Genomic DNA, 15711 nt, shown 5'->3' on the forward strand with positions numbered 1-15711 from the left:
AAATGTGCCTTGTGTGGTGGGGTAGGTCATCTGGCCACCTCGTGTAAGGACATTCGGTGTCACTTGTGTGGTGACCTAGGTCACCCTCTCAGCCGCTGCCCTCGCTCCTTTTCTAATGCCGCTGCAGGCCCGGCGGGAGGAGTCCGTGAGGGAGAAACCTCTGGAGGCGCTCCTGCAGCTGTGGCAGGTGGTGGCAGAGGGGAAGGGGCTGAGGGACCGGTGAGGAAGGGCAATGCCAAGGTGAGGGGCCCCGCGTATGTGCGGAGGCAAGAAAAACGCCATGGGGGTGGGGGGCAGGTGAAGTCTCGGGCAACCGGGTCGATGCCTGCTTCTCCCTCCAGGCCCGTGGCAAAAGCCTCTGAGGTCCTGAGGGAGAGTGTGGTGAGAGAGGAGATCAGGAGGATGGAGAGGGAGGATAAAGCGGCTGACTCGGACGGGTCCTCACAGTATGAAAGTGTTGATGAGGAGGTCCAGGAGCAGCCTACAGCAGCGGGTGGCAAAAGTAAACGTGCCAATCGTAACAAATCGGGGGGGAAGAAGGCTGGCAAGCCTTCAAAATCTCCCCCGCCCCCGACCACCAGGGTGCGCACGGAAGGGCCCGCTGACCCCCCTCTGATTGATCTCTCCAACCGGTTCAGCGTCCTCGGAGGCTCGGATGATGGGCCGCAAGACGAGGATGCTGGGCCGGGGGTACCACCGGAGGGTCCTTCGGGGGATGGTGGGGTCCGTCCCTCAGGGGGCAGTGTTCCTCCTGGGGGGGGGACAGACCTGGAACCCGGGGGCGAGGACACCGGGGGGGGTGGGATGGACACAACGGGAGCTTCCCTGAAAAGGAAGGTGTCCGACCCCTCCCCAGGTGGAGGTGATAGCAGTGGTAAGAAGTTGGCCATCCAACTTGATCACCCATGATGGCGGAACTCGCCCCGTTGACGCTGGCATCTATTAATGTTGCCAGCATAAAGTCAGATGCGGCTCGTTTCACGGCCTTTGATTTTTTCTCCCGGATTGAGGCAGAAATTTTATTCTTGCAAGAGACCAGACTAACAGACATGGGGGCCATCTATAAAGCACGGAGGGAGTGGAGGTGCGGGCCCTCATACTGGTCTCTTGCGGCCGAGCCGTATAGCGGGGTGGCAGTCCTTTTTTAAGACTGCAGCTGTTGAATGCCGACGGGTTACTGAGTTGGAAATGGGGAGGTGCCTGATCCTAGATGTCTTCATGAGGGGACAAGAGCTCCGGCTCATCAACATCTACGGCCCGCAGTCCAAGTGGGACCGCAAATGTCTCTTCCTGAGGATCAAGCCCTTTCTTTTTACGAGCCGGCAGGTGGTCTTCGGTGGGGACTTCAACACCATTACGAGGTCCCGTGACCGGGGGGGTCCCAGAGATCGCCTGGCTTATGATAGCGTCGCGTTGAATAGCATAGCCAGCGAAGCTCGCCTGGTGGATGTCCACATCCGGCACACCCCAGGTCACGGAGGTTTCACCTACCATAGGGGTAGCTGTAGGTCTAGAATAGACAGGTTTTTTTTGAAGGAGGACGCCATCTTTTCTGCTGTGTCCGCCGTTGAGGTGGAGTTCTCCGATCACTGTCTAATTTTCTTTTCTCTGAATGTTGCAGAGACTCATCGGATGGGAAGAGGGCTGTGGAAGCTCAATTCGTCCCTGCTGGAAGAAGCAGAGGTGAGACAATCCTTCGAGGACTTTCTTCAGAGCCAGGTACCGCTGTTGGATCTCTGTAGTAGTAAGTCAGAGTGGTGGGAGATCTTCAAAAAGCGGGTGGCGGGGTTCTTCCGTCAGCTCTCGAGCCTCAGGAGTCTGAACAGGCACCGCTTGTACCAGGCCCTGGGGAGGAAACTCGAGCAGCTTGTCTCGACTGGAGGTGACCGTGAGGAAATCTCCAGAGTGAAATCTTTGCTCAAGAGGTGTCAGTATGATAGACACACATCTTTAGTTTTTGAGAGGGACTTCGGGAAGTACCGCTCACCCGACCCTTACCGAAACTGTAAGATGTCAGTGAATTGTAAGATGGTGACAGGACTGATCGACAGTACGGGGTCCCTGAACAGATCCAAATCAGGGATCCTGGAGGTGGTCAGATCCTTCTACTCACACCTCTTGGAAAAGAAGGATCTGGATCGGGACAGGATGTCGGCTTTCCTGGCTGAAACCGTCCCTGAGCCAGGGGGTGATCCCTCTCTTGGTGTTTTGGCAGAGGAAATCAGGGAAGAGGAAGTGAGACTGGCCATTGATGGGCTTCGGCCCAAGAAATCGCCAGGTCCGGATGGCTTAACATCCGAGTTCTATAAGACTTTTAGGGACTCCTTGGTCCCCCTCTTGACAGGGGTATTTAATGAGTGTCTCTCCTCGGGCACTCTTCCCAACTCAATGAGGAAGTCAGCCCTCATTATTCTGTCAAAGGGTAAGGATCCGTCCCGTATTGAGAATTGGCGTCCCATAGCGCTTCTCGATACGGACCGGAAGGTTCTGGCCAAGGTGCTGTTTAATCGGCTGGTGAAGTTTGCACCCCGGCTCCTTTCAGGGGCCCAGCATTGCTCTGTTCCGGGCCGCAGTACTTTTAGTGCTGTGCTCGGTGTCCGAGAGGCAGTGGAGCAGGGTAGGGCAGGTCACTGGAGGGGGTACTTGCTGTCATTAGATCAAGCGAAAGCCTTTGACCGGGTCAACCACGAGTACCTCTGGTCCGTCCTTTTGAGGTATGGTCTGCCTGGGAGGTTTGTAAAATGGTTAGAGATCTTGTACCAAGGGGCTGAGACTTTTCCGCTGGTGAACGGTTGGTCAGGTCGCCCTTTTGAGGTGGGTTCTGGGGTCCGTCAGGGCTGTCCGCTGAGCCCGCTTTTATACGTGTTCGCGATCGATCCCTTCCTAAGGAGGGTAGATCGTGGACCGTTGGCGGGAGTCGGGATGGACCAGGCGGGCTCTGGGTCCTCTCTGAGGGTGGTGGCGTATGCCGATGATGTTTCCCTTTTCGTGTCCTCGAGAAGGGAGGCGGATTGGGTCATGTCGGAGGTAGTGCGCTACTCGGAGGCATCCGGGTCCATGATCAACCGGGATAAGTGTGAAAGTCTCTGGCTGGGAGGGGGAGATCCCAGGTTTGATCTCCCGGACACCCTTCCAGGGCCCCAGGCCACCGCCAAAATTCTAGGCATCGAATTTGGCCCCGGGGATTACCCCCAGCAAAATTGGGAGGGCAGACTTAAGATCGCCGCCCAAAAGGTGGACCAATGGAAGGGTTGGTCTTTAACCCTGAGGGAAAGGGTTGCCCTGGCTAAAGGCTTTCTGCTACCTTTATTAATATACCTGGGCAGTGTGTGCATCTTGCCGGAACCTCTCTGGACACGGGTCTATAGCCTGTTCTTCCAATTGTTATGGGGGAATAGGCTTAACCTAATCAAGAGGGAGGTTACATACCGTACGAGGAGACTAGGTGGGTTGGGTATGGTCAACCCGGTGGTGTTTCTAGTAAACACCTTTCTTAAGACTAACATCTCCAACCTCTGGCTAGAGAGGGCTCCTCCGTGGGTAGTCTCCTGCAAGGGTTGGCTTTGGCCTTTCTTCCAGGAATGGGAGACAGGAGGGCAGGTGAAGGACCTACGCACACCTCATGGGCATCTCCCGGCTTACGCTACCCCGGTTCTGAAGGTGATCCGCCGGTGGGGTCTGGGAATGTGGGAAATCAGGACCATGTCGAGGCAATGCCTTGACAGGAGGGTCCTGTTGACCCATTTCCAGAAGCCCCTGGCCCTTAAGGATTGCCCAGGCCGGGATCTGGAGGTCGGGCTGGGGCTTTTAAATTCTAAGCGGATCCCCATGAAGTTTTGGGACTTGACCTGGCGTTGCTTCCACGGGAGGCTGTATGTAAAGGATAACCTGAAGTGCAGGAAATCCGATGATCGGGGTTGTCCCCGTGAGGAGTGTGGCGACGTGCTGGAAAGCATGGAGCACTTCCTGCTTCAGTGTCCCTTTAATGCAGAGGTGTACAACAGGGTGGGTGCTTCCATACGTTGGCCGCGGCTGGCGTCCCTCTCCTACGCTGAGTGGGTTTATGGAGCGTTCAGATCCCTGGGTGGCCGGGACCCGTGCACTTTATTTCTAGTCAGTGTAGTGGTTAGTTTCTACAATTGGAATGCACGGTGCCTAGTTTCGACGCGGAAAAAAACCCTCCCAAGGGATGAGGTGGTAGGAAACATCTTGGGTGACCTGGTGAAGGTCCGTTCTTTGGAGTTCGAAAGGTTGGGTGTGAGGAAGGCCTCTTGGCTTTGGAGAGGCCTCTCCTTTTAAAAACGCACTCAAGGGAGAGCTAGCTCCGTGTGAATGAGGGTAGGGATAGCATAAGTTTCACTGGGTGTGCTAGGGAGAGAAGTAGGGGCAGATAGGGACAGGGAGGGACAGGCACTGAGGGACAGATAGAAAGTTAGTTATATTAAGTTAGGTGGAGTAGGGACAGGAAGGGACAGATAGGGACAGTTTCTTTAGGGACAGAAGCAGGGACAGTCTTAGTTGTTGAGGGACAGGGTGAATGAGTTAGTGAGGGACGGGGCCTCGAGAACTCCTTTTCCTGGTGGTGGGCTAAAGCATGCCACTCTAGACTTTTGTTTTGGAAACATAGAGCATTAATGGATATTGGGCTTGCAGGCACTGATCTTGGGTCTGCAAAGGAAAGTGTGTGGTGGCAAGCCAAAGCAAATATGGTAATAATGTTATGTGGTGTATATGTAGATATATATTGTATATTTGTATTTTTGTGTATTATACATACTTTCTTTTGTTTTAGTTAGGAGTGCATGGGAGGGTGTAGTGAGGTTGGGAGGGGGGTGAATGGGGGGTGAGAATGGGAAAAGAGGACCTTTATCCGAAGGGAAAGTGGATGGACAAATCGTGGAAAGGAAAAGAAGAATGGACCACGTGGTAAATAGCATAGGTTTTGGGTGGAGCCGGGTGAGGGTTTTCCTCTTGGAGCATAAACTGTTTTTGCCAAGAGATAGATGTGATAGGCCATGAACATTGATGGACCTTGTGTGTTTCGTGTAATGGGCCATGGACTTTTGGACCTTGGGTGTGGTGGGGGGATGATAAATAAAAAAAAAAAAAAAATTTATTAAAATTTAAAAGAAAAAAAAAAAAAATTTCGTAGAGGTGTTAGGCTGGTGCTGGGGTTTTGCCAGTATAAGTGGCTATGGTTTTTTTTTTAAGGCAGAAGGGCCGGAATATGGTTTTTTTTGTTTATTACTTGTATATAGGTATGGGTGCAAAGCGCGAATGGAGTGTGAAAGGGTGTGCGTAGGGGATGAATGTGTTACATAGGGGTTTCTTTATTTCAAGTTGTATAGGGGTGGAGGGATCCTGCTGGGGCCCTCTAGGCTGGAAAGCCTGGGGGATCAGGTAAAATTGCGAGGTTTGCACAAATATTTATGTCGGGAGCATTGTTTGTCTGCTATGTATTGTGTTTTGTATTATGTAGTCTGTTATGTATTGTGTTTTGATACTTTTATAATAAAAAAGAGCTACAGGATGTAACTCAGGATCAGTAATGTAATGTATGTACACAGTGACTGCACCAGCAGAATAGTGAGTGCAGCTCTGGAGTATAATACAGGATGTAACTCAGGATCAGTAATGTAATGTATGTACACAGTGACTGCACCAGCAGAATAGTGAGTGCAGCTCTGGGGTATAATACAGGATGTAACTCAGGATCAGTAATGTATGTACACAGTGACTGCACTAGCAGAATAGTGAGTGCAGCTCTGGAGTATAATACAGGATGTAACTCAGGATCAGTAATGTAATGTATGTACACAGTGACTCCACCAGCAGAATAGTGAGTGCAGCTCTGGAGTATAATACAGGATGTAACTCAGGATCAGTAATGTATGTACACAGTGACTGCACCAGCAGAATAGTGAGTGCAGCTCTGGAGTATAATACAGGATGTAACTCAGGATCAGTAATGGAATGTATGTACACAGTGACTGCACCAGCAGAATAGTGAGTGCAGCTCTGGACACACCCCAGAAGAGGAGGAGCGTCGCAGCTGAGCCTCTGCAGGCTGGGGTTTTGCTAAGCTCCTGGGAAGGGAGGTTTTTTTCCTGCAAGGACTTTCCATCTGCCCCCTTCCCAGGAAAGAGGACTCTCCCTGGGACTGAGCGCCGGGGCTGTGCCCCTGGCTCCCACCCTCCGGCAAGCCAGCTGGGGGTGGGGGGCCTCATCCACCACCAGGAGGCCCAAGGCACAGCCAGCCAGTCCCAGGGATGGGGAAAAAGCGGACCCCAGGGGGCCGCAAGGCTCCAGGGTCCGGGACCCCCGAAGTGAAGGCTGTGGCGGGCCCTTCCCCCGGAGGTGCAGCAGCCGGCAGAGGTGAGGCGGGGCCCCCCCTTAACATCTGGGGCTCCAAGGTTGCGGGAGAGCCAGCTACCACCTACGCCTCCCGCATTCATGCCCACCTCTCCGAGTACGAGGAGGCCGGCAAGCAGCTCAGGAGACTCCGGGGGGAGTTGGAGGGAGCCCGGGTCATCAGTAAAAACAGGCTCCCTGCCTCAAAGAGAGCGGAGGTCACCGCAACGGTCAAGCGGCTGAAAGGGGAGATTCGGGCCCTGGAGGACCGGCGAAGTACCATCATGGCCGGCAGCGGCCCCTTCCAGGAGAAGCTGCAGAACGAGGACCAGTTCAGGGCCATGGCCGGTGGGTCTCCTGGGGGGTCAGGAGTCCCCGTCCAGGTGGAGGAAAGCGAGGAGGAGGAAGAGCAAGATGGCGCCCACACCACATCCGGGCCACCTCCACCTGAAGACCTGGCGGACACCAGCGTGAGCCAGGTAACATGCAGCGGGATAGCCCCCGAGCAGGTGGCCCTCCCGCTGGACTCCAGTAACGCGGAGGAAAGCGGGAGCGAGGGGGAGGATGGAGGGAGCGGGTGTAGTTCTGAGGGGGGCTGCCTCATCCTTAAACAAGTACGGCAGACTGAATCCCCAGCACGGTTTGGCACGCTGTTGTTTGGGTATGAGGTCTGCCAGGAGGATGAGGCAACCGGGAAGAGGAGAAACAGGAGGCGCTCGCGTAAGGCCTCTGAAGGCGTGGAGGAACAACTGGTTTTTGCTCCTCTTCCCGGGGCCCCTCTGTCCCGCTGTGTGGAACCCGCTACCCACCCCGGCTCGGGCCCTGTGGTGGGTCCGCAGCGAGGGAGCGGGGAGAGAGATGACAGTTGTGACCTGACTGTCGCATCTGGTGACAGTTCAGACCAGGGCAGCGACATGGAGGTCGGTGCTGGTTGTGGTGGTGGTGTCCAGGCTCAGCCCTCAGTGGCAGGGGGGGCTGGCCTGGCACCAGGTAAAGTTGGTACAGCCAGGGCCGCACCACCGGCGGCGAGTGCTGGGGCTTCTGGACCCCCCCACGTACGGATCCGCTAAGTCTGGAACGCTAGTAGGGGTCCAGAAGCCTAGGAAGGGCGAACAAAACATCAAGCAGCAGCTGAGGCGGTGCAAAGTGCTGGTCGCTCCCATGTCGGCGCCTGTGATGAGAGCGGGGTCTCCGGCACGTCGACCCAAAAAGGGGTCCGTGCAGGGGGCTCCGCCGCCGCTGGGCGACGAGGGGGAGTGGCCGGCCTTGCCTGTCTCAAGTGGTGGGCATAGGGTGGCGGCGGTGGTCTGTGAGGGGGGCGTGGCCTCCCCGAGTGTTGCCCGGCCTGCAAAGGCTGCGGCGTGCGGGGGGGGCATGTCCTCCTCGGCCGTCGTCCCACCCGCTGCGTCTGCGTCGCCCGGGGGGGGCGTGGCCTCGCAAGGGGTCGCTGCTCTGCCCGTGGTGGCTGTGACTGGCGGGGGGGCGTGGCCTCAGCGGTTGCGGCTCCGCCCGCTGTGCTCACGTCACCCGGGGGGGCCGTGGCCTCGCAGGGGGCCGCGGCTCTGCCTGGGGTGGCTGCGACCGGCGGGGGGGCGTGGCCGCTGCGGGCCCGCTACCCTCTGTCCCACCCTTCTAAGTAATGCTGTGCTGCCCCCAAAAGCTGGCGGAGAGTTGTCGGGGTCCCCGGCCCACCTACCTTCATCTGGGGGTGCGGGGACTCTGGCGCTCCCTGGCAAGCCGGCGGCGGGGGTGAAGAAAAGTGCAGGGCAGGGAGCGGTGCCAGTGGCCGTCCCTGCCCAGAGCAAGGAAACCTTAGAAAAAGGAAAAAAAATGGAGCTGAAACCAGGAGCTGCTGTTGCTCCTAGGCCCAGCCAGGGCAGAGTGCATGATGTCATCTGCACTGAGGCATTTAAAGGGGCAGCAGCGCTCCTGGACAGGAGCTGGAGTAGCTCCCAGCAAGAGAGCTCAGGGCCCCCAGCAGGCAAAGAGAGGAACTGCACTGGTTCGGGAAATGTAAATAATGTAAATAATGTTGCTATGCTCACCAATTGTGCGAGTGAGAGTGAGTACGAAAGTGGAGTGGACATATTTGAGGAGATGTTTGCTGAAGTGAATGGTGATATGAGTGACATGGATGAAGGAGTGAGTGCTACTGTGAATGTGGGTGAGTGTGCTGGAGTGAATGCTGGGGTGAATGCAAATAATAAAAGAGTGAATGGGAGAGTGAGTGGGAGGACGAATGAGGGTGCTGGCACAAGTGGTGGTAGTGGTGGGAGGGCTGGCCCGTCTGCCCCCCTGGCCGCAAGACCCCAACATAGTTATGCGGGGGCCGCGGCTGGGGGTCGGGGTGGTCCTCGGGGTGGTCCTGGGGGGGTCTCCTCGCCTCCGGGCTCCAGGGATGGCGCTTTGCACCACCGTTTCCTGGAGGCCCTCAAAAAGGGAGAAAGGTCGATAGTGGTAGAGGGGAGGACAGTGGACTTGTCTTTCTGGATAGAGAGACACGGCCTTGCTGCCTTCCAAAACCAAAGGGAGGGAGGGACTGTTTGGTCTCTCCCCACAGCCGGGCAGGGGCCGCAAAGGAGGAATGTGGTCCGTCTTAGGTGGGGGGGCAATGAAGCTTGTCCACCTAGGAGCAAGGTGGTGGAGCTCCTCCTTAAGATGGGCTTCGGGGCGAATGACATCTTTGCCCTGATACATCCTTCGGCGTCCCGCTTCTTCGACGTCAGCTTTGTGCGGCCAGAGGGGCTTGAGCTCTTCTGGTCTAACTATGAGCTGGTGCGGGAAGAGCCCGGATGGCGAGACTTCGTTGCGCAAGCGGTGTCTCGCCAAAATTCCGTCAAGCGAGTGACCGTGGTCACTTGTAACGAGTCACTCGCCGGCGTGGACATTATGACGTGGCTTTCCCATTACGGGGAAGTCACAGAGGTCCCCAAAAAGAACAGGGACGAATTCGGCATCTGGTCGGGGGGCTGGACCTTCATGGTTAAACTGAAGGTTTCCGGCGGCACGGTCACCCACATCCCTTCCTCGGCGTTCCTGGGAAGGGACAGGATCCTGGTCTTCTACCAGGGGCAACCGAAGGTCTGCCACAAGTGCGGCGACCCCACTCACTTCAGCGCTAGCTGCAAGGTACAGAAATGTGCCTTGTGTGGTGGGGTAGGTCATCTGGCCGCCTCGTGTAAGGACATTCGGTGTCACTTGTGTGGTGACCTAGGTCACCCTCTCAGCCGCTGCCCTCGCTCCTTTTCTAATGCCGCTGCAGGCCCGGCGGGAGGAGTCCGTGAGGGAGAAACCTCTGGCGGCGCTCCTGCAGCTGTGGCAGGTGGTGGCGAAGGGGCTGAGGGACCGGTGAGGAAGGGCAATGCCAAGGTGAGGGGCCCCGCGTATGTGCGGAGGCAAGAAAAACGCCATGGGGGTGGGGGGCAGGTGAAGTCTCGGGCAACCGGGTCGATGCCTGCTCCTCCCTTCAGGCCCGTGGCAAAAGCCTCTGAGGTCCTGAGGGAGAGTGTGGTGAGAGAGGAGATCAGGAGGATGGAGAGGGAGGATAAAGCGGCTGACTCGGACGGGTCCTCACAGTATGAAAGTGTTGATGAGGAGGTCCAGGAGCAGCCTACAGCAGCGGGTGGCAAAAGTAAACGTGCCAATCGTAACAAATCGGGGGGGAAGAAGGCTGGCAAGCCTTCAAAATCTCCCCCGCCCCCGACCACCAGGGTGCGCACGGAAGGGCCCGCTGACCCCCCTCTGATTGATCTCTCCAACCGGTTCAGCGTCCTCGGAGGCTCGGATGATGGGCCGCAAGACGAGGATGCTGGGCCGGGGGTACCACCGGAGGGTCCTTCGGGGGATGGTGGGGTCCGTCCCTCAGGGGGCAGTGTTCCTCCTGGGGGGGGGACAGACCTGGAACCCGGGGGCGAGGACACCGGGGGGGTGGGATGGACACAACGGGAGCTTCCCTGAAAAGGAAGGTGTCTGACCCCTCCCCAGGTGGAGGTGATAGCAGTGGTAAGAAGTTGGCCATCCAACTTGATCACCCATGATGGCGGAACTCGCCCCGTTGACGCTGGCATCTATTAATGTTGCCAGCATAAAGTCAGATGCGGCTCGCTTCACGGCCTTTGATTTTTTTTCTCCCGGATTGAGGCAGAAATTTTATTCTTGCAAGAGACCAGACTAACAGACATGGGGGCCATCTATAAAGCACGGAGGGAGTGGAGGTGCGGGCCCTCATACTGGTCTCTTGCGGCCGAGCCGTATAGCGGGGTGGCAGTCCTTTTTAAGACTGCAGCTGTTGAATGCCGACGGGTTACTGAGTTGGAAATGGGGAGGTGCCTGATCCTAGATGTCTTCATGAGGGGACAAGAGCTCCGGCTCATCAACATCTACGGCCCGCAGTCCAAGTGGGACCGCAAATGTCTCTTCCTGAGGATCAAGCCCTTTCTTTTTACGAGCCGGCAGGTGGTCTTCGGTGGGGACTTCAACACCATTACGAGGTCCCGTGACCGGGGGGGTCCCGGAGATCGCCTGGCTTATGATAGCGTCGCGTTAAATAGCATAGCCAGCGAAGCTCGCCTGGTGGATGTCCACATCCGGCACACCCCAGGTCACGGAGGTTTCACCTACCATAGGGGTAGCTGTAGGTCTAGAATAGACAGGTTTTTTTTGAAGGAGGACGCCATCTTTTCTGCTGTGTCCGCCGTTGAGGTGGAGTTCTCCGATCACTGTCTAATTTTCTTTTCTCTGAATGTTGCAGAGACTCATCGGATGGGAAGAGGGCTGTGGAAGCTCAATTCGTCCCTGCTGGAAGAAGCGGAGGTGAGACAATCCTTCGAGGACTTTCTTCAGAGCCAGGTACCGCTGTTGGATCTCTGTAGTAGTAAGTCAGAGTGGTGGGAGATCTTCAAAAAGCGGGCGGCGGGGTTCTTCCGTCAGCTCTCGAGCCTCAGGAGTCTGAACAGGCACCGCTTGTACCAGGCCCTGGGGAGGAAACTCGAGCAGCTTGTCTCGACTGGAGGTGACCGTGAGGAAATCTCCAGAGTGAAATCTTTGCTCAAGAGGTGTCAGTATGATAGACACGCATCTTTAGTTTTTGAGAGGGACTTCGGGAAGTACCGCTCACCTGACCCTTACAGAAACTGTAAGATGTCAGTGAATTGTAAGATGGTGACAGGACTGATCGACAGTACGGGGTCCCTGAACAGATCCAAATCAGGGATCCTGGAGGTGGTCAGATCCTTCTACTCACACCTCTTGGAAAAGAAGGATCTGGATCGGGACAGGATGTCGGCTTTCCTGGCTGAAACCGTCCCTGAGCCAGGGGGTGATCCCTCTCTTGGTGTTTTGGCAGAGGAAATCAGGGAAGAGGAAGTGAGACTGGCCATTGATGGGCTTCGGCCCAAGAAATCGCCAGGTCCGGATGGCTTAACATCCAAGTTCTATAAGACTTTTAGGGACTCCTTGGTCCCCCTCTTGACAGGGGTATTTAATGAGTGTCTCTCCTCGGGCACTCTTCCCAACTCAATGAGGAAGTCAGCCCTCATTATTCTGTCAAAGGGTAAGGATCCGTCCCGTATTGAGAATTGGCGTCCCATAGCGCTTCTCGATACGGACCGGAAGGTTCTGGCCAAGGTGCTGTTTAATCGGCTGGTGAAGTTTGCACCCCGGCTCCTTTCAGGGGCCCAGCATTGCTCTGTTCCGGGCCGCAGTACTTTTAGTGCTGTGCTCGGTGTCCGAGAGGCAGTGGAGCAGGGTAGGGCAGGTCACTGGAGGGGGTACTTGCTGTCATTAGATCAAGCGAAAGCCTTTGACCGGGTCAACCACGAGTACCTCTGGTCCGTCCTTTTGAGGTATGGTCTGCCTGGGAGGTTTGTAAAATGGTTAGAGATCTTGTACCAAGGGGCTGAGACTTTTCCGCTGGTGAACGGTTGGTCAGGTCGCCCTTTTGAGGTGGGTTCTGGGGTCCGTCAGGGCTGTCCGCTGAGCCCGCTTTTATACGTGTTCGCGATCGATCCCTTCCTAAGGAGGGTAGATCGTGGACCGTTGGCGGGAGTCGGGATGGACCAGGCGGGCTCTGGGTCCTCTCTGAGGGTGGTGGCGTATGCCGATGATGTTTCCCTTTTCGTGTCCTCGAGAAGGGAGGCGGATTGGGTCATGTCGGAGGTAGTGCGCTACTCGGAGGCATCCGGGTCCATGATCAACCGGGATAAGTGTGAAAGTCTCTGGCTGGGAGGGGGAGATCCCAGGTTTGATCTCCCGGACACCCTTCCAGGGCCCCAGGCCACCGCCAAAATTCTAGGCATCGAATTTGGCCCCGGGGATTACCCCCAGCAAAATTGGGAGGGCAGACTTAAGATCGCCGCCCAAAAGGTGGACCAATGGAAGGGTTGGTCTTTAACCCTGAGGGAAAGGGTTGCCCTGGCTAAAGGCTTTCTGCTACCTTTATTAATATACCTGGGCAGTGTGTGCATCTTGCCGGAACCTCTCTGGACACGGGTCTATAGCCTGTTCTTCCAATTGTTATGGGGGAATAGGCTTAACCTAATCAAGAGGGAGGTTACATACCGTACGAGGAGACTAGGTGGGTTGGGTATGGTCAACCCGGTGGTGTTTCTAGTAAACACCTTTCTTAAGACTAACATCTCCAACCTCTGGCTAGAGAGGGCTCCTCCGTGGGTAGTCTCCTGCAAGGGTTGGCTTTGACCTTTCTTCCAGGAATGGGAGACAGGAGGGCAGGTGAAGGACCTACGCACACCTCATGGGCATCTCCCGGCTTACGCTACCCCGGTTCTGAAGGTGATCCGCCGGTGGGGTCTGGGAATGTGGGAAATCAGGACCATGTCGCGGCAATGCCTTGACAGGAGGGTCCTGTTGACCCATTTCCAGAAGCCCCTGGCCCTTAAGGATTGCCCAGGCCGGGATCTGGAGGTCGGGCTGGGGCTTTTAAATTCTAAGCGGATCCCCATGAAGTTTTGGGACTTGACCTGGCGTTGCTTCCACGGGAGGCTGTATGTAAAGGATAACCTGAAGTGCAGGAAATCCGATGATCGGGGTTGTCCCCGTGAGGAGTGTGGCGACGTGCTGGAAAGCATGGAGCACTTCCTGCTTCAGTGTCCCTTTAATGCAGAGGTGTACAACAGGGTGGGTGCTTCCATACGTTGGCCGCGGCTGGCGTCCCTCTCCTACGCTGAGTGGGTTTATGGAGCGTTCAGATCCCTGGGTGGCCGGGACCCGTGCACTTTATTTCTAGTCAGTGTAGTGGTTAGGTTCTACACTTGGAATGCACGGTGCCTAGTTTCGACGCGGAAAAAAACCCTCCCAAGGGATGAGGTGGTAGGAAACATCTTGGGTGACCTGGTGAAGGGCCGTTCTTTGGAGTTCGAAAGGTTGGGTGTGAGGAAGGCCTCTTGGCTTTGGAGAGGCCTCTCCTTTTAAAAACGCACTCAAGGGAGAGCTAGCTCCGTGTGAATGAGGGTAGGGATAGCATAAGTTTCACTGGGTGTGCTAGGGACAGAAGTAGGGGCAGATAGGGACAGGGAGGGACAGGCACTGAGGGACAGATAGAAAGTTAGTTATATTAAGTTAGGTGGAGTAGGGACAGGAAGGGACAGATAGGGACAGTTTCTTTAGGGACAGAAGCAGGGACAGTCTTAGTTGTTGAGGGACAGGGTGAATGAGTTAGTGAGGGACGGGGCCTCGAGAACTCCTTTTCCTGGTGGTGGGCTAAAGCATGCCACTCTAGACTTTTGTTTTGGAAACATAGAGCATTAATGGATATTGGGCTTGCAGGCACTGATCTTGGGTCTGCAAAGGAAAGTGTGTGGTGGCAAGCCAAAACAAATATGGTAATAATGTTATGTGGTGTATATGTAGATATACACTCACTGGCCACTTTATTAGGTACACCTGTCCAACTGTGTGTTAAGACTTAATTTCTAATCAGCCAATCACATGGCGGCAACTCAGTGCATTTAGGCATGTAGACATGGTCAAGACAATCTCCTGCAGTTCAAACCGAGCATCAGTATGGGGAAGAAAGGTGATTTGAGTGCCTTTGAACGTGGCATGATTGTTGGTGCCAGAAGGGCTGGTCTGAGAATTTCAGAAACTGCTGATCTACTGGGATTTTCACGCACAACCATCTCTAGGGTTTACAGAGAATGGTCCGAAAAAGAAGAAAAATCCAGTGAGCGGCAGTTCTGTGGCCGGAAATGCCATGTTGATGCCAGAGGTCAGAGGAGAATGGGCAGACTGGTTCGAGCTGATAGAAAGGCAACAGTGACTCAAATTGCCACCCGTTACAACCAAGGTAGGCAGAAGAGCATCTCTGAACGCACAGTGCGTCGAACTTTGAGGCAGATGGGCTACAGCAGCAGAAGACCACACTGGGTACCACTCCTCTCAGCTAAGAACAGGAAACTGATGCTACAATTTGCACAAGCTCATCGAAATTGGACAGTAGAAGATTGGAAAAACGTTGCCTGGTCTGATGAGTCTCGATTTCTGCTGCGACATTCGGATGGTAGGGTCAGAATTTGGCGTAAACAACATGAAAGCATGGATCCATCCTGCCTTGTATCAACGGTTCAGGCTGGTGGTGGTGGTGTCATGGTGTGGGGAATTTTTTCTGGGCACTCTTTGGGCCCCTTGGTACCAATTGAGCATCGTTGCAATGCCACAGCCTACCTGAGTATTGTTGCTGACCATGTCCATCCCTTTATGACCACAATGTACCCAACATCTGATGGCTACTTTCAGCAGGATAATGCGCCATGTCATAAAGCTCGAATCATCTCAGATTGGTTTCTTGAACATGACAATGAGTTTACTGTACTCAAATGGCCTCCTCAGTCACCAGATCTCAATCCAATAGAGCATCTTTGGGATGTGGTGGAACGGGAGATTCGCATCAGGGATGTGCAGCCGACAAATCTGCGCCAACTGTGTGATGCCATCATGTCAATATGGTCCAAAATCTCTGAGGAATGCTTCCAGCACCTTGTTGAATCTCTGCCACGAAGAATTGAGGCAGTTCTGAAGGCAAAAGGGGGTCCAACCCCTTACTAGCATGGTGTACCTAATAAAGTGGCCAGTGAGTGTATATTGTATATTTGTATTTTTGTGTATTATACATACTTTCTTTTGTTTTAGTTAGGAGTGCATGGGAGGGTGTAGTGAGGTTGGGAGGGGGGTGAATGGGGGGTGAGAATGGGAAAAGAGGACCTTTATCCGAAGGGAAAGTGGATGGACAAATCGTGGAAAGGAAAAGAAGAATGGACCACGTGGTAAATAGCATAGGTTTTGGGTGGAGCCGGGTGAGGGTTTTCCTCTTGGAGCATAAACTGTTTTTGCCAAGAGATAGATGTG

The sequence above is a fragment of the Dendrobates tinctorius genome, unplaced genomic scaffold (assembly GCF_039654945.1).
Source record: "Dendrobates tinctorius isolate UK_male_01 unplaced genomic scaffold, ASM3965494v1 ptg000059l, whole genome shotgun sequence".
Classification (NCBI taxonomy): domain Eukaryota; kingdom Metazoa; phylum Chordata; class Amphibia; order Anura; family Dendrobatidae; genus Dendrobates; species Dendrobates tinctorius.